The following is a 21,762-nucleotide window of genomic DNA, read 5'->3' on the forward strand; positions in this document are numbered from 1 at the left end:
GAGTAGATGTAGATCTTGATTTAGAACTTCACAGCCAGGACTGTGGTCATGCTCATGCAACTACTGTGGCTGATAGTGAAAATTAGTATCAATTTCAGTTTAATGAGATATATATATATATCTGCTATATTCCCCAGAAGAGGAAATTTTATATATTTAGTCCACTATTACTATCTGGGCATGTAAGAGACTTCAACAGTATTGAAAATACGGAGGAAATTTGACTGGCAATATAGATTTTTTCCATTTTTGTTTTCAAATAAAAAGTATTGCAATTTTGAATGTACCTTTATGTGATTAAGTATTAATGGAAACTTATTTATTATTTCTGGTACCATCTCCATCTGCTTTTTTAATGTTAGGAATAAAAGCAGTAGACAGACAAGCACAAATATGAACATTTATATGATAAATAAAATCAATCCCTCTATTCCCACAATCTCACCTTATTTTTTTTCTCCTACAAAACTTGCACAATGCTAACAACAAAAAGAAGAAAAGCAAGATGTCATTTTAAAAATTGGAGATGGTTGTAATTTTCCACACCAAATATTATAGTAGAAAGGAAGTACTTGTTCAGACCCTTACGGCTCATCCTACTTGCCAACATGTCACACAGAAATGCTAACAGCCGTGGAGGGTCAACTCCTTGCTGAAAACTGAACACAATTATTCTGGTTTATTTTCATGGAAAGACTATTCTAGAAACTTGAAAATGGCTGAGCAGCAGGCTTTATAGAATATTAAGCTGTTCAGCAAACATGAAACAAAAGACTTCTTTTCATTAAATGCTATTTCTTTTTGCAAACAACCCAGGTGTGTAAGAAACTGTCAGGTGGTATTTAATATGACCCTTGTTAATAATATAACCATTGGTTTAATATCACAATTCTGATACATTTTTATCTGTTAAAATCAGTTCTGAGATAAGAGATGCTCAGTGTTGTCTTTGATGCCTATGCTATGTCAAATGTTCATAGACTCGTGTACCACCACATCCCCCTTATAGTTGTTACTTTTTCCAACTATTATATTTCCTTATTACTCTTACTGCAATAGTGTCATTACTACTAAAATGTTTCTCCTTATAATTTAGTTAAATGTAGGGAAGGATTAAAAACTAACATTCATTTTTCATTGCAACACCCATCTAATTATTCTTAATACGATTTTTATTGTATAATGTCACTTATTGCAGAATCACTTTAATATGAGCTATAATTATTTTAAGGATAAATTAATTCCTACATGAGTATTATTTAAAACTACTATGTGATGGTAACTTACATATTACAAACATACCATATTTTGGTACCAAAAAATAGTGGTTTAAGTAAATATTTCATAATTCTGTTTAACACAACATTTAAGAGTGATCAGAACAAATACTTTAAGATGTTCTGTTTCATTATCATATGGAACATAAATTCAAGATAATAGTTTATGTATAATGTAACATGATTAAATCTGTTTCTGCTTCTTTTTATTTCAGATGTTCTTCTCCCATTTTCTTGTTGATATTTTAATGGAATTGCAAAATTATGCAAAAGTGTATCAAATCCAACTTTCCAGTTCAGGATATATACAGATATTTATTCAAATGGCCCCTGGTTAGAAGTGTTCAGACTGGGGAGCAGGGAGAACATGTATAATTAATTTGCTTAGAAATGTCATAAAACTCAATGATGTATAATGAAATAGCACAGCAATAAATACATAAATATCACTTAATTCCATCATAAACTCTGATGTGACAGAAATAATGATGAATAGTAATATGGGATGAAGAATTTTCTTTATAATAGAACATTTTTATCAGACAGGTCAACTTTATGGTATCCAATATGGCATATTTCTTAAAGGCACGTATATGGATGGGTTCATATTCATCAACATTTGTAATCTGAAAGATCCACTGATAATTATCCTAAATGACTTTAGGAATATATTTTACTCTGGTGTAAACTCAGATACATTATTGATGAATAGATGTATACACATTAGAAAAAAGCTTCCAGTAATTTATGTTGTGTTCTTATTCAACATCACACAAATAAAAATGATTCAAGACCGCAAAACTCTCTCTATACTTAAATATTTGTATTTTTTGTTAAATACTTCACATTAAAAATACTGAATCATGTAATATTGCCAAAAGACTGTCTCTTTCTCATAAAATATTATCAAAGCTAGCAAGAAAAAAGAGCTTTTGACCAAGGAAAATAATAGTTTTTTAAATTGTGTTAAAAACTTTGTTTTACTTAATATTTCCTCTTAAATATTATTTCTTGCACATTTTAATCATATTGTAAATCACAACTAAAAATTATTATCTGTTATTAGAGAGTTTATCATAAATTATATTATATAGAATTTTATCCATGTGTTCTTTTGCATGGAATCTTCTATATATCCTTGTTGTCTTTGGGATGAATAGAAGAACTGACCTTTTGAGATATTTGTCAGGTTTTTTTCCCATGAATTTGTGTGAAACAAGTAAAATAAGTCTCTATGCCTTGTTACACATTCTGCCTGGACTTTCAGAATCGAAGTATACATTAGCTGAAAACTATCATGAGGGATACTCTTAACAGCCTTTTCTCAAATCCTGATGCGGCACTCATGTGCAACATGACAATTACAGTGAAAAAGTGTCTGCTGTATTAGCTGCGTAAAGGGAACTGCAGAACTGTGTCACTGCAGATGCATATTAAAATGCATAATAAAAAGATACCCATGAGACTGTTTTAAAATTATGAATTGGTATAATTTATCAGAGTTCATCTGCAATATGGAGATGGCAACAGATGCAGAATTGAAACTGCCAGCACTAGCACAATATCTGTATTTTCATTCCTGACCCTCTCACACCTTTCAGCATCAAATAAGTGCATTAAATCTAAAGCTCTCACTCTGTGTATTGGAAAGTTCATGTTTTTGAGTCCTTAATTAAAATTCAAGTTTACCTCAGAAAGGCTTAAGGTATGATTATCCTGAAATGTCGTAGAAATTGTTCCCACTTAGGAATAGAGAGAAATTATATATAGTTAACATTTATAACAACACATGCTTTTCGAAATAATTGGAAGAAGTCTGAAGTTATGCTGACAATAGCTAACCACCAAGAATGTACTAGAGAAAGTGAAGAAAGTGTTGTAAGTCACATAATGAATTTTCAGTACAAAATCAGACAAGACTTGAAATGCTTATTTCCAGGTTAAAAGGAATAAAATTAATACTTGAATAAAACATTATTTTAAAATTGAAACTCACTACAGGCAGTATAATGTGCCTTTCTTAAGATTGCCAGGCATATAAAATTTTCCTCTTCTATACAGTTTCTTCAGTCTAAAGTAATTTGCAGTTTCTTGAGCATTCATATTATCTTTTGAATTTGAAGACCTTATATCACATATGTTTTTTCCACTCATTGAATGAAAAAATTAATTGCTTTACTGTGACTAAACCCATGTTATATTCAACCACCCCATCTCAGTTAACTTTTACCAAAACTGAATCTGATAGAGTGATCTCTTACTGTTTCAGTAATATGAGTAATAAAATTTTAAAAATCCTGCAACAGGACTTTATAATTTGTCTACCTTTTTAAAAAAAATAATTTGTACCAGACAAATTCTGCAATTAGTATATTTTCATTCCTTTTTTTTTTGTGTGTGTGTATTTTTAATCTCTTTAATGCTTTTTCCTCCTTGGATACTTTTATACTGCTTCTTGAATTTTTAAATTTTAGTAATGGACTTTTGTTGTTAGTGATTAGCCCACCAGGTTTCAAATATTTTTATAATGCCCTCTTTCACACATGTAGTTCTTTTCCTTCTGTTTATTGATCTTCCCGGACATCTATTTGGACTTTGTAAACTTTACAATTATTGTTTCTGACTATACTCAACTATCTATGCTCAACTCTTCGATAAACAGTTATAACCTACTTTGATATTGTGTTATTATTAAATATGTCTCCCTCATGATCATTTATCTATTGCAAGATGTCATGTGACTTTCTTTTTCCCTCTTTCTTTGTGTGTTGGAAGTAGGCAATTGCGTAGTGAGTGCAAATTTACTCCCTTTGATTTTCATTTTTTGCACTCATGGCAACCTGAAGGAAGTTTTTCTCTAAAATGGACTCCATCCAGTCACTGTGTTGTGTTTCTGAACACCTGTCTACAGTCGAAGATCTTGAAAATGTAATGTTATTTTATCTTCGCAGACATCTATCTATTATCACAGTTTATTCACTCCTTCCACCTACATTTTCTGTTTTGTTTTTTATGTTAAAAGAATATAAGGAAAATAACACTGGAAAACCTTTACTATTATAATTCATTGGCCTCACAGTTTGGCATATTCTTGATACTTTAGAAGGAAGCTGTCAAATCTATAATGATGGATGAATAGCAGATTCCACTGTGTTCACCTTCGGCTCTTATTCAGCCTCAAATAAACTCCTGCTGCTCTTTCCTCTTTCATCTAACTTGGTCTCATTTTTCAAACTGTTTCTCCAGCTACAGCTGTCTCACATCATCCTTTTCTATGTTTTTGCAATACTAGCTGTTATTTTCTTCCTCTACTTATTATATTCTTTTTATATTTTACCTGCAAACTCATCATTTATACTACATGTGTTATATCCAGAATCTAATCCTTTTCTGAGTACTCTTTTCCTGTATTTTCTGTGTTCCTGGAGACATTTCCATAAGCTTCTCAAATACAAAATCCTTCCATTTACACAGCAGCTCAGTAGCCGCCAGGTCTTGACCAAGTTATTTTACAGTGTTTCACCAGGATATCATTTAAGATTATCATTCAAGAGAAAAGCTGACCTCTTATTTTGTCACCATTTATGTCTCACTCATCCTTCAGACTTGCTGTAGCTCTGCATCATTATCAACACATTTTCCTTAGTTTCCACTCTAAAAAAAGAAAAGAGGTCTAGTGTTTTCCTCTGAGATACCACAGGATACAGGATGCAAGATATGAGAAGAGATATGACAAGGAAAAAAAAATGCTGAGACAAGCAAGGGACAGAAAACCCAAGCAGAATCCATGTCTGCCACAGAACTTGAATTAATAACTAAGAGAAATAGGAGATTATCTGATGGAGTTCTGTGTGATTCATTGACAGTTTCCTATTTTGGGTATGAACAGGATTCACAAGGAAAGTGGATGAAAAATTATAAATAAACTATTTAACACTTCAATCAAATTAATATTTACGTCAGCTAATTTGTATTCTCATCTAGTTTTTACTTACTTGGATCTATGTTAATTTACATTGTCTGAGCAACTTGTGTAATCCTGGTTATGGCATTAATTTACATAGGGCACATACCATGTCAGATAGGGAAGCCAAGAATTTGAAATGTATTGCAGGGTATCCTGAAATATTTAGTGTGCCAGTGAGTAGTTATTACCACTTCTAAAATCACAGATAACACATATTGAGTCTGTTTTCATTTGCTTATGAAGATTTCTTTTTGAGAAATAGTACCAAAAAAATTATATAATTGTAGTTTACACTAAAATTCAACTTATGTGAAAAGTTAGGAAAATGCTATAATAAAACAGTATTCTAGGAAAAAACATTGTGGTGTTTTTTATTGTGAGTTTGAGGAGGGTTGTTTAGTTGGTTTTTCATATCATCTGACTTTGGGCACCCAAACTTAATTCTTTCTTTTCCTAGTATTTTTCAATTCATTCAGGATACTTACTGTACTATTAATTTACACATAGTCTTCCTTGGATTAACCTTTAAAGAATCTTCCTCTCTCCAGTTCCTGTAGAGGAAACCTAGGGGGCAAACATCTACCTTAGCTCAGTAGTTATGATATCTCCTAGTCTAGCCCAGAGATACTATGCGAGAAAACAAAATACTGGATATCATGTCTGCAGCCTCACTAGATTAGCTAAGAAACACATTATTCACCTCTGTTCTACTAGTTCTTAGTATTCAGAATTAAAATGGTCTGAATTGCCTTGGGTAATATGAATAAAATAGAAAAAACCTACAACTGTCATAATATATATCTGAATGTGACAATCTGTGTTAATTCAAAAGGTCTATGTTTCATGCTTATATTAATAACCTATTTAAAATCCCTTACCACTAAATAAACTCCATCAGAAACAACAGGAGCACCCTCAGCTGCGAATGCAAGAAATATATTTTCATAAACTTTATACACATTCTTTGTGGTTATTTGAAGTAGCAGATTAATCTCTTTGTGATTCTAAACACACCTAAGAAACCTGTCAATGTACACATCTTATATTTCTTAAATCTTGAGATATGACAGTATTTGCACAAGCTTTTCTCTTTAACCTGTAGAGATTTCAGAGACCACTAACCAGATCTGTTGTCTTGTAAGTAGCTAATGAGTGGGTCTGCTCAGCTGTCATGATTTAATCCCAATCAGCAGCCAAGCCCCACACAGCCACTTGCTCACTGCCCTACCTGTAGGAACTGGGAGAGAATTGGAAGGGTAAAAGGTAGAGAACTCATGGGTTAAGATTAAGATACACAAGCAAAGCAAATCAAGGAATGAATTCACTGCTTCCCAGGGCAGGCAGGTGTTCGGCCATTTAGGAGAGCAGGGCCCCAGCACATGTAAGGGTTACTTGGGCAAACAAACACCATCAGTCCAAATATTCTCCCCTTCTTCCTTCTTCTCCCCACTTTATCTGCTGAGCATGATGTCACATGGTGTGGGAATGTCCCTGTGGTCAGTTGGGGTCACCTGCCCTGTCTGTGTCTCCTTCCAACTTCCCATGCACCCTCAAATTCCCCACCAGCCTGGCCATAGAGAGCAGAAACAGCCTTGGCTCTGTGCAATCCCTGCTCAGCAATAACAAGAACATCTCTGTTATCGACTGTTCCACACAAATCTAAAACACAATGTCATACTGGCCACTGGGAAGAAAATTTACTCTACTCTGGCCAAAACCAGCACACTGAGCCCAGGATGTTTTAGGATGATAGGTTTGAATTAAACTTATCAAAATCACTTTGACCAACAATTGACAGTAAGAAGACATCTCCAGTTCAAAAACTCACATTTGGAAAGGGCTGATGTTTTACAGGTAGGTAAAAATAGGATTGATACTTGAAGGTATTGAGATTCATTGCCAGCTTTCTGCAGAAAGTAAAAAGACTCCATTTTTGTGTATTGCTGGTTTTGCTCAATAAAATTTACATTTTCATCTGCAGGGGAGTTCATGTTGTTCAGTTAGAATGGCAGCAGGTACTCCAGAAAGTGTTCTGTTTACCATTACAACTGCCCTGGCATTATTTTCTTTTCATGTAATAAAATCTAGGAGTTTTGCCTTGAAATAACAGAGCAATCATATTGAATTGGTTCTTCAATTTTGTATTGCAATGGAGTTAAATCAACCCTTAGACTGTCCTAGAGACACAGTTCTAAGCCGCTTTTGTGTTTCTCATTTGCTCCTATGAAACAACCTTTTTGCAAGGATATCAACAGACACCCTGAAAATGTGCATCCCTTTGCTCATCTTCACTAGGGACAGCTGTGAGGCATGCTACATGCCACTCACTCTTTCCCCTCTTGTTGCACAAAGTTGTCAGTGTAAATATTTTAAAATCAATATTTTTACTTACATTTGTGTGCACTTATTTATTTAAATATTACCTAATACATGCATTTACATGCAGTAAGATATTTATATGTAAATTTTTTGCTGTGTAAATGTACAGTGAGAACTAATTTGTCAGCTTAAATTAAATGTAGCCTCTCTGACTTCCATAATCCTCTCCTATTTTTTCTTGCTCTTTCCATTTGCTTAAGTCTGTGCTTTGCCCTTCACTACTTCGAACATTCCTGAATTAGACCACCCACTTTTCTCTCTCTTTTTTTGGTCTTGACACTCACAAACTTTCATATCTGCTTCTTAATGCTCTCTCATCACCCTGTGTGTAAAACAAATTGAGTTCTATGTGGCAGAGCACAGGGAGGGCACAAACTCTAAGAGTATAATTTAAAAGGTCAGAACAGTATTGCTGAAAACTATGCTTGAACAGCTCAAAACTACTGTTCTCATTAACAGGATGACTTTCTGATCCAACTGAGAGAAAACGTCAGTGGATCTTTGTAATCAAAGGTGCAGAATCATGAGAAAAAAATTCTACAGAAAGAGCAAAATGTTGATATGTGTTCTGGAACTGTATCAGTGTTCTGCTCTGATAGAACTTAATTTAGTAGAAGTTTTGACATAGACTTTAACAGGAAAAGTCCTAGATTCATTGTGAAAATTAATGTCTCGTTTGTGTGTGTTTTTGTGACAAACCTATGAAAACATATTACATGGCATATACATATCTATCTATATATACATAACCTGTATATATATATTTTTAACCTGTAGATATAAATATATATACAGGAAAAATAGCTTGCAATGGTTTGCATCCATTACTTTGTTTTTAAATTTCGGTAAGATTTGTAGCTGAACAGGAGGAAAACATACTTGTCTAAATTCCTATGCCTTATCCTAAAAGCACAACATTACAGTTAGAAGGCAGACTACCTGTGATTAAATTAGAGATGGAATGTGAATGCACTCAGTTATTAAGACACCAAATTTAAGGAGTTTTTATTCTAAATCCCTAAGTTCTTCACCAAAATAAACAGGCGTCCTAACCCTGCAGCTTCAACAAAAAGAACAAAGGAAAGTGAAACTGTGGTGTCTCTTTTTTGTCCTCAAGACTGGATATTTGATATATCAGTATTGCTAAGATGTAACAACACACACAGACTAATAGTGCCTGGTCTGTTAACTGCTTCCTGAAGCAGCCTAGTTTAAGGATTAAAGGTAAAGTTTTGATAGATGATTTTGGGGTATTGCATTTGAATATCTCATTTTTCTTGGTTTTGTTTGTTCACTTTTTTTGTTAAGCTAGCATAAGGAAACTCATAAAATGTACTTCTATGTATCACAAAGAAATTAGAGCTGTTGCTATTGGGATTTTTCACTCCATATTCACTACTCCGGAATACTAAAACATGATTATGTACAAACAGTTAAACTATTCAAGCAGATGTTTAAATGCATGCTATCAATTTTTTTATCTGACTTAGATGACTTAGAATATTTGCTGAAACCAAAGGACAAAAGCTTATTTAACATCTTATTTAGTTCTGTGAGTGATGACCTCCTGACTACTAAATCAAGCATAAATCTCTCATTGACTGCTGCAAAGACAGTATTTCATCCTGTTTGCATCACTACAGTGCAGCAATATATACTCTCTTTTTTTGTCAATTGTTTTTTATACAACTTCACTCTTCACAGTTAATGTCTGAACTGAACTCCTTCGGTATAAGGGGACACAAACTGTTTACTCCTCTGGAAACCTTCGTCATGTCATGCACATTAAATCCAGTGGTACCATTACATGATCCTACACATACAATTGCTTCCCAAGCAGATGTGAATGAAAAACAAGATAGAAAATCCTGCAGGATCTCAAGCAGTCCACAGGGAGCTGCAGCATGAGCCAGACACACAGGCAGGTAAAGGCCTCAAAAACACCTTTTCATCTCCAACCCCTGCTGTGTCATCCTTCCTCAGAAATATCAAAAGCCTCTCTGTCAGGTAAAAATACTTTAGCAAGTATTTCAATATTCAGAAAAATTAAAATATGAGGTAGAGGTGAGGTGGAGCAGACACTAAGGAAGGGCTGTGCCCAAGGCCCCATACAGACAGAATCACTGCTGCTGTGCCAGCTCTCTCCTTTCAAGTTCTGCAGGGCCAGGCAGCTTCTCGGCCTTGAGACTTGTTTTCTTCTGATCTGCATCTCTTCCTGCATTCATATCTTTCATGTCTTCAGGCACTAACTAGGACATCTGACTGGTAAGAGAAGAAAAATATTAGCCAGATATGCTGACCTCCTATATAAGAGCATTAAATAGTGTTCCTTTGGAGCTAATTTTGAAATATCTTTGAAAAATCTTTGAAACATCTCATAGAAAAAGAAAAAAGATGACATATGATTTCAAATAACCACCATCATCTTCATTTTGGATTTATTTTTTCTAGATTTGCCCCTAAAAAATTGAAATAATTAAAAGTTGTTTTTGTAAGTTATAGGAAGAAAGGATAAATACAAAGAACAGTGTCATGCAAGTTCATCATTTACTTAATTGAAGCAGCTCAAAACTCTACTGCATTAGAGATATTAAAAATGTCAATTTCAAGTAAAGTGACATTTAAATATCAGGATTTAGTGTGTGTGTAATCCTCGTTTCTAGTCTGTATTGGCATCTTTGATAAGAAATAATGTTTTTAGTAAAGCATGTCTCCAATCATTATTATACCAAAGAGAAAGACAGAAGTGGTGCAAATAAAGCCTGATTTTGGTTTTAAGGAGAAACTGCCATTATGTTTGAATGTGGAGCACTACGAAACTTTGTCATTGCTTTAAAAAAAATATAAAGTCTTTCTTGTCTTTAATGTCATTATCTCTATCAAATATGTTTTTTCTAGGAGAAGTAGCTAATTTTCAGCTTCACTCTTGTACAAATTGAGGAACAGTTTTACTGGAACCAAAACCAGCAGTTCCCACTTTGCCATAGGAGACCTGGGAGCTGGGGGAGGGAGGGGAATAAAATTTGAGTACTTTCTGCTTAATACAGGATTCAGAAAATAAAATTATATGTACAGTTGAGCTTGCTAAATATTATTTATCAAATACATTATTCATTGAATCTTTGTCATTTTTCATTGACTAATTTATTCAACAAATACTGCTTATGATAGTCAACCAATTCTGCAGGAGTCAAAATACTATTTGTCAAATAAATTATTTGATAAATAATGAAATTATTCAAATCCCTTAGTTTACCATATTCATTTGTTTACTTCTTTATTTTCAACTACATTCAACCTCTGCCATGGAGTAAAGCTGCCTAAATACAAATTGATGATGCACATTAAATGCTAACATACAGCACAGACAGTGCTTATTTTCCATCAGTCAATTCTTCTTAAAAATATGTTAAAGAACAAGTTATAATGGTCCTTTCCTTCGTCTCTTCTTTAGTACTTTGTTTGCCTGTTTTCTCTGCTCCTTCTTTCCAGCTTATCATATAATTTTCTATATGATAATGGTCTTTTTTATATCATTTACATCCACGAGGTGACTCAATACCATTTTTGGGAAATGCGTTTCAATTACAATCTTTGGCTATCTCTAAAGATTTAATTACAATTTAAATACCCAGATATGAGTTCATAAAAACAGAATCCTATGAATGTATGTTATGCACTAGAAAATGATCTAAGCTCTGCTTCAGTCATTTCTGTGACTGAAAAACAAGGTATTCACAGCGCAGGAACAAATGAGACTATTTTGCAGTTAGGGAAATATTACTATAGACAACAAGAAAGAAACCTTATTCATCAGCAGGATGCTGAGCAACTGGAAGAAAGATTTTTATCAATAGTCATGTCTTCCTCCTTTTCTATATGCCCAGCACAAGATAACTGGAACTACATTTGTAGAATTAGTGAGCATTCATGCCTGCATCCAAATGCAAAAAAGGAGCCAATTTTGAACACATGCCATACTGCAATTTATTAACTTCTCAGGGGAAAAAAAAATAAATTAAAACCCCAGGGAAAAGCCTCCAGTGCTTGGCAACACAAGATTAGCTTTATCAAAGCATGGAAAGTTTGGATGCCACTTAATAGTTTTGGCCTTTGTCAATAGATGCCTCAGTTCTCTCTTTCTGAAAAGGAGCAACTGTCAATGTTCCTATGTGTGTGGATTCCATGCAGTAAGTCCGCAATATTCGTAAAGCACTTATGTCCACAAAATTCAACACAAATTATTTTTTTGTTTTCTTGACAATAACATCTTTGTAGAAATGAAAAATAACTTTTGCAGACATTGGCACAAATGGCAACCCTACTCCAACACCACACTCCACAGAAGCACCAAATCCCAAATTGTCCCTACTCAAAAGCCTGACTGAGTGACTAAACACTTGATACAATTTGTCTCTTGATATTTAACCAGATTGTTAATGGCAGCTGTAGGTAACAATGATCTCTGTCTGATGCTACAACTCCCTTAGCAGTCATGATGTTACTTTTAAGGATAAAAGTAACCACATTAACTGAAAATACAGACATGTTTAACAAAACTGCTAAAAATATGATTTAACTACCTGAGAGGCTTAAGAGAACTTAGAAACCAAAGTAATCCCCAACAGCAGTATGATTTATTTACATGCTTTCTGATCACTGTTATACTTAAACAACATTTTGCAAATTCAGCAAGATTAAAAAATGCAATTTTGTAGTAAATTTGGTTCTTTATGAGTCACTAATCTTTAGTTTAATGAAGAAACCACCTTAACATATCTGAGCTGCAGTATGCCTGGCTGGCTTGTTTCAGGTCCTGGGGATAACATTCCATCTGTCTTTTTCCCTGACTGTTTTTTTTTTTTTTCCCCAGCATATGGGCCGGACAGAATTTATGCTTCAACCCCTTAGCTTCTCTGAGGCTGAATACTGCTCCAAAATGCAGAGAGAAAGGGGTAGCTCACTGGTAATGCTGTAGCTAGGGAGAGAGATTGTGCTGAGGGACAGGTCTGCACCCACTGTGAGGTGTCAGTTTGTGCACAGCCTTGTTGACAAATGAGCTCCAGGAGACTTTGCCTGCAAAAACAAGTCGTGGTCTGAGCCATACAGCTGGACGCCTTGACATGTTCTCACCCCAGTGTTCGTATTCTTATTGTTCATATTTCACACTGCTTTTGATCTAAATATTCAGTGATTAAACCAGGAAAAAAATTACAAAGATGAGTGCTGCTTTCTTTGGTGGGAGTTTGCTGTTTCAAGCATATATATGGCAAATATAGGGTCTCACAGTACATCTTTTGAAGGACCCTGCACTGAACTGCAAATGCCCAATTCTGCTGCCCTGCAATGATGAGAATCAGTGGCAATCGTCTTGACAAATGAGATATCTCCAGATTTACTTGTCAGTGAACAAGGAGAGCAGGACTTGGATTTAAGGGCAGTCATCATCCTGTAGGAACAGAGCCAAAGCCTGGGCATTTCCACAGCTGAGGAAAGGAGACAAAGCATCTACTGCCTCATATGAGCTAAATGTCACTTGTCTTCTAAAGCTGGTTTTACTGTAAGATTGCTAATACTTGTTTTCCCACAGTCCCCATAGGTACTATAAAAATTTACTTTCTACTCCAAATATTTAAGTCCCAGTCAAACCTGTTAACATTTTGAAGGGTAAACACAAAGGAGATGTGCAATTATTCTGCATGGCTCGGGTTCCTGATGACAGGCTGCATCAGCTCTAAATCTTTTGGGGGTTTTGGGGTATAGATATTTCCTAGTCATTTGAAACATAATGTGTTCTGGAATAATTTAATTTTTTTCAAGAAAAGTCAGTTACAATAAATTACTGAACTTTTTGGTACTGGAGTGTTATTTCCTGCATGGTGGGTCTTTTTTTTGGGGGGAGGGGGGGAAGTTATTGAGTTTTTTCCAATAAATTGAAACATTTATGAATGAGAGAGCATGACCTCCTCAAAAAGTTAGAATTATACAAGTATTTCCAGTGTTTAAAGTAGCATCACTTAAATTATTAGCATTTGTTTTATACATTACTTTATTTCTCTGTTGAGGTTAAAATGTAAGATACAAAGTCTTTCCCAGGTACGAGGAAGCTGGAATTTTCTAAGATACACTACAATTACTGTGTAATGGATCTTACACAGTAAGATCTTACAAGTGAATTCCGAACTTCTCATCCATATAAAATTTTGATAGTACAAAAATATGTGAAGGCAAGATACTGATTGTAGAAGCCTTATAGTCTAAATAAAAATAATTATGACCAAAATGGTAAACAATTAAACTAAAAATTATCAATCTGAATGCTTTTGTTAACAAGAAAATCAAATCCATTTCCAAATTAAGTAGGCCCCAAATATATGAACCCAAGAAACTTATAAGTGGTTTCCATAATTACCTCCTTGCACAAACAAATGTAATTTGCTGTAAGAGATGAAGAACAAAAACCTTCAGTCTTAATAAAATACTCTTTTTTCCTTCACAGAGAATCTAGTTTAATATTTTTTCTTTGTACAATTTGTTAGCTTTGTTAATTATAAAACAAACAGCCTGAAAACATCACAGCTTAAAGCTATGAACATTGCTTTAAGGGCTTTTATATTGATTTCAGACCACTCTCACTGAGTACATCAGCATAATATTAATGCCATAGGCAGGCAATATGTGTTGATTAGTACAGAATCAATTTTATCTACTTTCATACTTGAAATCATATTTAATTAATGAGAAATCCAAGCAAATACTTTTTGAAACAAAATGACTCTGAACCCTCTTTAGGAGTTCCATTAATTTATAATGCTCATTAGAACCTGAAAATTGTTGTAGCTTATCTTTTCAATGAATAGGGGCTTGTTCCTATCACTATAAAGAAAAATTCCTTCAGGCACATTTCCCGAGATTCCCTAACACATCAATTGTTACAGAAAATAAAAACATACTTTAAACAACCTCAGCATGGTTATACCCATAGGCACAATTTGGCCAACAGAAATTCGATATCTGGGAAAACAAATAAATATTTCTGCTTGCTATTTGCATGAAAGAGAGCTGAAAAGAACCATATGTTTACTTAACTTATTTTTATAGCTTTTATTAATTTAATTTAAAAATTGGCAGCATAATTGCATTTGTTCTAATACAGAGAAATGAAACTCTATGGCACCAATATTAGAAAAGTAGTGACTAAAAATAATTATAAACGTTTACATTAATTGCACTATTTTTAGGGTCTTACTTGACAAAATAGTGTTATGAACTTACCTATTACCATAAAATCCTAGAGAGATTGCGTTCACTAATCAACACAATGTGGAAAGGTGGAAGCTGAGTGGTGAAGAGGTGTTAAGGCAGCTTAACTCCCCCTGTGGCCTCCTGGGGGATCAATAGCTTTATAATAATAATAATGACATCTAGAACTGGCGCTTGGCTGTTCTGCTGCCCCTTCTTCGATCTGCCAAAATATTCTGCTTGGCCAGTGTACCAAAATTACTAGGTAGTTCTCCAGAGGACAAAACTGCGTATATGATCTCATCAAGTGGTGATATCTATCAATCCTATTGTTTTATCCAAAAAAAGTCAGCAGGAACCTGTAAATCTGACAAAATGCCATTGATGACTTGTTTTTGATCCATGAGGAAAGAGGAAATGGATTTCAAATGGATTGATGACTTGTTTTTGATCCATGAGGAAAGAGGAAATGGGGCAAATTCCTTTGCTTTTCTCATATATTTCTGCAACCGCTTTTGCTCCACATTGTGCTCTAGCTTGAGTCCATGACCACCAGGGTACCAGCCAAGTACCCACACAACCCATTCACTCTCCACTCTCTGTAGGAGAGGGTTGAAAACAAACATGAATGATGGTTGATGTTAGAAGTTATGTGTATTTGAGATTGATATCAGTGCCTTGTTCTCTATGCAAGTTACATTATTTACAGAAATCCCTTCTTGGTGCAGTATTCAGCCAATGAAAGAATTATTCTCTTTTACCTTTTTGCTGGCACCTGAAATAAAGCAAATAAGAAACACCAGTGAGTGAAATGTCACTGCCTGTTTATTTGAAATCTACAAGACCTTCATGCAACATCATCATTTGCTACACCCTTTAGTATGCCAGACAACAGGATTTCAAATTTTTTCAAGTATTCTCTGGAAAATAGAAAATATAGATTAAATACCTAAATAAATTAAAAGACAGAAAAAGAGGTAAAAAAAGACAACATTTTGTCTTAAGAAGCTCTCCTGCTTTCAACTCACTCATAATGAAAATGATACACTGGAAAAGGAAACCTGGAGATGGTTTGTGGAAGGTATGGAAGATAATGCAAGAACAAAGAGATACAAAATAATGGCTAAAGAGTAGGCACTTGCAAAGACTCAAAGTTATTATCATACACAAAACAAAGGAGACACAGAAGAAATTTTACAGTTTTTCTCAGGTGCTAGTGCCTGAATCAGAAACTATTGTTTTAAAAGAAAAACAAAAAAAAAAAAAACAAAAGAAAACAACAAAACCAAAATAAAACCCCAAACAAACAAAAAAAAAACCCTAAATAAACTGCATAAAAACTCCAAATTAGACTATAGTACATGGATCAGAAAATCGATAATCAGGAATGATTTTCTGTAATATTCTTGTTTGAATATGGTTTGAGTTAGTAATGAAGAAAAGCTAATTTCATTTCATGGTTGTTTAGTGGACTGTGAGACAGATACAGAGAATCATTTCATATGTATTCAATTTGCAGTGGGCAGCATTACACATAAGACGTGCAGACAGTAACCTCAGTGGAGAGTTGTGGTTTAACCCCAGGAGCGGGGAGAGAATCTGGAAAGTAAAAGTGAAAAAACTCATGGGTTGAGATAAAGATATTTTAATAGGGAAAGTAAAAGCCACACTCACATAATCAAAGCAAAATAAGGAATTCATTCACCACTTCAGATGGGCAGCCAGATGTTCAGATGTTCAGCCACCCCTAGGAAAGCAGGGCTCCACCTCACATGAGGGTTACGTGGGAGTACAAACGTGATCATTTCAAATGCTCCTCCCTTCCTTCTTCATGCCCCATCTTTGCACTCTGAGCAGGCCCCACATGGTGTGGGACACCCCTTTGGTCAGCTGGGTCAGCTGTCTCAGCTGTATCCTTGCCCAGCTTCTTGTGCACCCTCAGCCTCCTCACTGTTGGGGTGGGTGAGGAGCAGAAAAGGCCCTGACTCGGTGTAAACGTGGCTTAGCAGCAATTAAAATGTACCTGGATTATCAACACTGTCTCCAGCACAAATCCATAACACAGCCCCATACAGAGCTGCTGCAAAGAAAATTAACCACAGCCCAGCAACCACCAGCACGAGCAGTTAAAGACTAAAGGGATAATCTGCTTCCCTGTAGCTCTAGCTCAGAGCAAGGCTGGCTGAAACAGCACCTCAGGGACTTGAACTGTTCCTGAGTACCTTGTGTCATTTATGGAGGCAGCAGCAGGAACAAGAATAAAGCAGTAGTACTTATAAATAAAGCAAAACTCTACAATAGGTTGCCTTACCAGTTGACCAGCGAAAATGATTTGGCATTCACCTATAGTGACAGATGACTTGCTCTGATCTTCACAAGTTATTTTTGGTCCATTGAGGCAGAATTCTATAGGAATTAAAGTTTGAATATAGCAAAAAGAAGACATTAATTAGTATTGCAACCTTAGTGTTTAAAAAATTGTATTATAGTAAATATAAATTCATACATAAATTACAGTAAATTAGAAACTATTTTAAGGATTTCATTTTATAGTTTACTTAAATTTATTAAGTTTATATATTTGTAATTACTTGACATATTTTAAGAAACAATTGTACCAGAATAAAAAGGAGCTATATTCACTTGGGAAGCTGACCTGCTTGTTTCCTTTCAATCGTCAAGGTTCTGTTTTTCCTTCTTACTTCATAAATAGAACACACAGGACAGGGACAAAATAAAAACATTATATAAAAAATCCTGGTTTGAGAAAGACTTTTGATGTACAGGTGTATTATTCTAAAAGGCAAATTTCAACTATGCAGGCATGAAGACTTGCAAGGATTTTAAAACTGTAAATTCTACAGCATAATCAAATTATTCCATGAAGGAGTTTGTAAGACTTTGCTGACATGGATGGACAATGAGATGCAAAGGAGTGTGCAAAGAAAGATAAGCTAGCCAAATTAACATATCAGGGAGCGTCCTAGATACGTTGCATAAAGAACAGAAACACAGCAGTGTACACCCTAATTTCACAGTTAGATATTTCAAAGGAAAAGAGTGTAGACAGATCTGAAGGTTAAGAGTTTTTGACTATGACAGTTGTTCCCCAGGATTTCACTCAAGGGGACTACAGAGAACAGAGATGATAACCAAAATGTATCTTCAGAATTCTCCATTACAAATCTGGGGACTGCACTTAACCAAGAAATATTCACAAGACATAAAGTGAAACAAAAATACTGAATCTTATCTTGACATCTTCACCTGAACCTTTCAGTTGGTTCTAATTTGTCCCACAAAAATCAGAGGAAACAGAAGATTCAGTTATGCTCCTCTCTGCCAACACAGATACTTTGACTTTCAGATGTAGAAAGGAGATGAGACTGGAAGGAGGAACGCAGGAAAAAGCAATAGGATGTTGGAGTTTTCCTAAAAGTAAGTAATGAGTTGTGGAAATCTAAAATTAAATAGGATTCACAACGTCTTCCCCTTTTCTCAAATATTTAAGTTATAAGAATAGATTAGCAACAAGTCTGCCAAAATATTATGGAAAAAAGAGATTAAAAATAAGACAGATTGTACTGGTGGCTGAGAATTATCAGCCACTATGAGCAGCAGGTGAAGTTTGCAGGGGTTTTTTATTCATATGTCTTGATTAAATTTTTGCATTTTCTCTCTCCACCGAGACCAATACAAATATTCTATATGCATACACATTTGTATTTTAGCTTTCAGTTTAGGTTTTAAAATCAGAGTGTATGATGGCAGTCTAAAATCAGGGAGCTACCCACAAATATTTTGAAGGCTATGTATTCTTTTATTTCATATATAACAAATTCATAAAAAGGACAAAATAAATTTCAGTAAATCCTTCGAGTACTTTGAAAAAGTCACAAGATCAGCGATTCACTTGCCTCTGCTTCATGAAAAGATTTTCTGAAGCCACTTAGTGAGTGGAAGAGTGAGAAGAGATCAAGATTACAACATGAGATAGATTTCAGTAACCAGGGTTATGAAGTGCATGCAGGTGTTAACAATGGTGTAGTATTTTTGGAATGGTCATAGCTCAGTTATGCTAAGTTAAACATTAGTACCTTGTTTCATAATGTAAATATATTTTAGGGGGCCTAGAACAACTAAGATTTATATTTTGTTTAGTTTAGATTTGTATTTTTTCCAGATTTTTAATTTTTTTTTTATTTCTTGAAGAAATTTACATATAGACCACACAACACATATGTGCTCTCATACACACACACATGCTGTGTGTGTGTACACACAGATATCTATCCCACCATTACAGAAAAAAAAATGCATTCTGTATAGTAAAGATTTTTTAAATAAAATGGATACAATCCTACACTTCAGATTAATATGCAATTACATTTTTTCAAACATGCTAAGCAAACTATGGCAATAGTGTTAAGTCTGAGTTTGGAGATCTAGCAGTGGACCACAGAGAGTACTGTAAACTTGAGTAATATTTTTTCTGTCTTGTTAGTCCATAATGCCAATAAAAATTGATCTACCCCTAAAAGAAGAGTTAGTTTTATTAACAATACTGTGGAACTAATAAGAAATGAAATATTTTATTTACAATCTTTTAAGATGGAATGGCATCAACACCCTGTTTCTGTAGTCACATCCCACATACCTGCTCAAAAGAAAACATCTCCACAGAGACAGAATAATGCTTTCTGATAAGGATGGGTAGTCTTGCTAACCACATGCCAACCATCTTGCACCATTGCCTTTCCTAGTGTTCATCCAGTTTTACATTTCCAAATAGCACCATTACTCTGAGGAAAAAAAAATTTTTGAAAGGCAATTTGAAAAATGGAAAAAGATGATAAATGCTCCTTGAGCATCTATTATCTTGATTTTTTTTATTTGGATGATTAATAGTTCCTTTTCAATGACTACTGAATTTCAGCTGTGGCAGCTTCCTTAGATTCTGCTATATAGATAGACATATCTGATGTATAAATTTCCTCAGAGCAGCCACGGAGAACAAACAGGTAAGTAAGCAAACAAGCAAAACCTCCTTTTGTTAGAAATTCCTGTTTCATTCATTCATCTTTAAACATATCAGCAGGTGCATAGAACTATCTAGAAGAACACTTCTTGGAAGTTGAAGTTTTTACTCTTTGCCTTAGAAGCTGGCTTCTGTTTTTTTAATCTGATTTTTTTCATGACATGAGCCATGAAAGCAAGAACACCACTTATTCTATCCTGGAATTACTCTTTTAAAAACTGAAAAGACCAGAAATTTGTAGATTTTCTGCTGAATTGAACACATTAGTGGATTTCATTTGACTAATTAAAAATTAATAATCACCTCTAATCAGTTCATAATATATTTTCTACATGTACTAAGGCACATTTAAATATTAATTATTATTAATATAAAAAATGCACATACATTAAATTAAAAGCCTACTAAGACTTATCTCTTTGCAACAGAAAGGTTGACAGAACAGGAAAACAAACCAGAATAATAAGTCAGAATTCCAAGTAGTAACATGTTGTGCATATTTCACTGCAATGCTCTGTGTACAACAGCAAACAGTGAAGTCATCTTCATTGCATGCAACAGATCTGTACCACAGTTATTATATCTCAGACAATACACCTACAGCAAAAAAAAATAGCTCATTGTTTCACTGCATCAGAAACTGTCTGAACATCAGTCAACCGGAGGTGGATATAAGCAATTATATTTAATAATCCTGAAAGGAAATATCAACAAATGAGAGGAAGAAGACTTTTATCTTTAGGCAATTAGGATGTCAAACAGAGCAGAAAGTGTAGCAGAATTAGGAGGAAATACTGAGGAAAGGACAATCCATAATTTAAGTGAAAATTAAAAATTAATGAGAATTTTTTGCATAGGTTTTCAATACCGTAGTTCTTGCTGGTTGATATTCTCATTGAATCAAGTCCAATGCATGTTTTGGGATACTTGTTGTTCCCTAAGAAAAGCAAAATGTTACCATTTCAACAAGTGCAAAACGTAAGGTCTTTCAAGAAAATAAAGGAAGGAGGAAAGAAACACTACCTTTCAGTCACCTTAGCAGCAACCTTCGCTCCATAAAAACTGTTTCCTGATGTGGTGGCAGAAATGCCACAGAAGTATGAGCTCATTGAGCTCATTTTGCTGCTTGGCACATTAGGAAGGTTTTGTTTCCTTTAGTATCTGAATACATAAAGAAAATTCTATGTTAGTCTTACCCTAGTTTAAACAGTAAAAGCTTATTTTGGTAGGTTTTATTTCAAGGATGACTAGTGGAGAGTGAATGAAGTCAGTCTAATCTCTCCTTAAGAGCTCTGTCATTAAAAATGCCCAAGGTCTTCAATGGATACCAAAAAGCATTACTTTAACTTCAACAAGAACAAAAAGAACAGATGTGGAAAGTAGAAGGTATATGGGACCCAAGAGGAGTAAATCCTGCTATCTAGCAGAGGCTGTTCCTCAGCTGCCATCCTCAGCAGCCAACAGCTCTAGGCTCAGAGCTCAGCCCAAATCTTGTAAACACAGAAGCAAGTCATCATGAATTGCATCTCTTTATGCTGTGAGAAACGCAAATAAGAAAAACAATAAAAGCATGTGCATAAGTTCTTGGAAGAAATACTCATTGGAATTTTTCTGGAAAACCAGATAAACAAATGCCAGGAGATATTTGTGGTTGTTATGGTTGCTGTTACCAATTCACAAGCCTAGGAATAAAATATTTACTACGACCTTTTCATAGATGAGATGTAAAATTAGGATCCTGAGATGAATTACAAAATATTGTAACATTCATACTCAGAAAGATGTGTATAGTCCTACTTTAATTGAAGTAAAGGAGGAGAAAAGAGTGCACACTTAATTACAACCTTTCCAAAGCATGT

This window comes from Zonotrichia leucophrys, chromosome 4 (assembly GCF_028769735.1).
Source record: "Zonotrichia leucophrys gambelii isolate GWCS_2022_RI chromosome 4, RI_Zleu_2.0, whole genome shotgun sequence".
Taxonomy (NCBI): Eukaryota; Metazoa; Chordata; class Aves; order Passeriformes; family Passerellidae; genus Zonotrichia; species Zonotrichia leucophrys.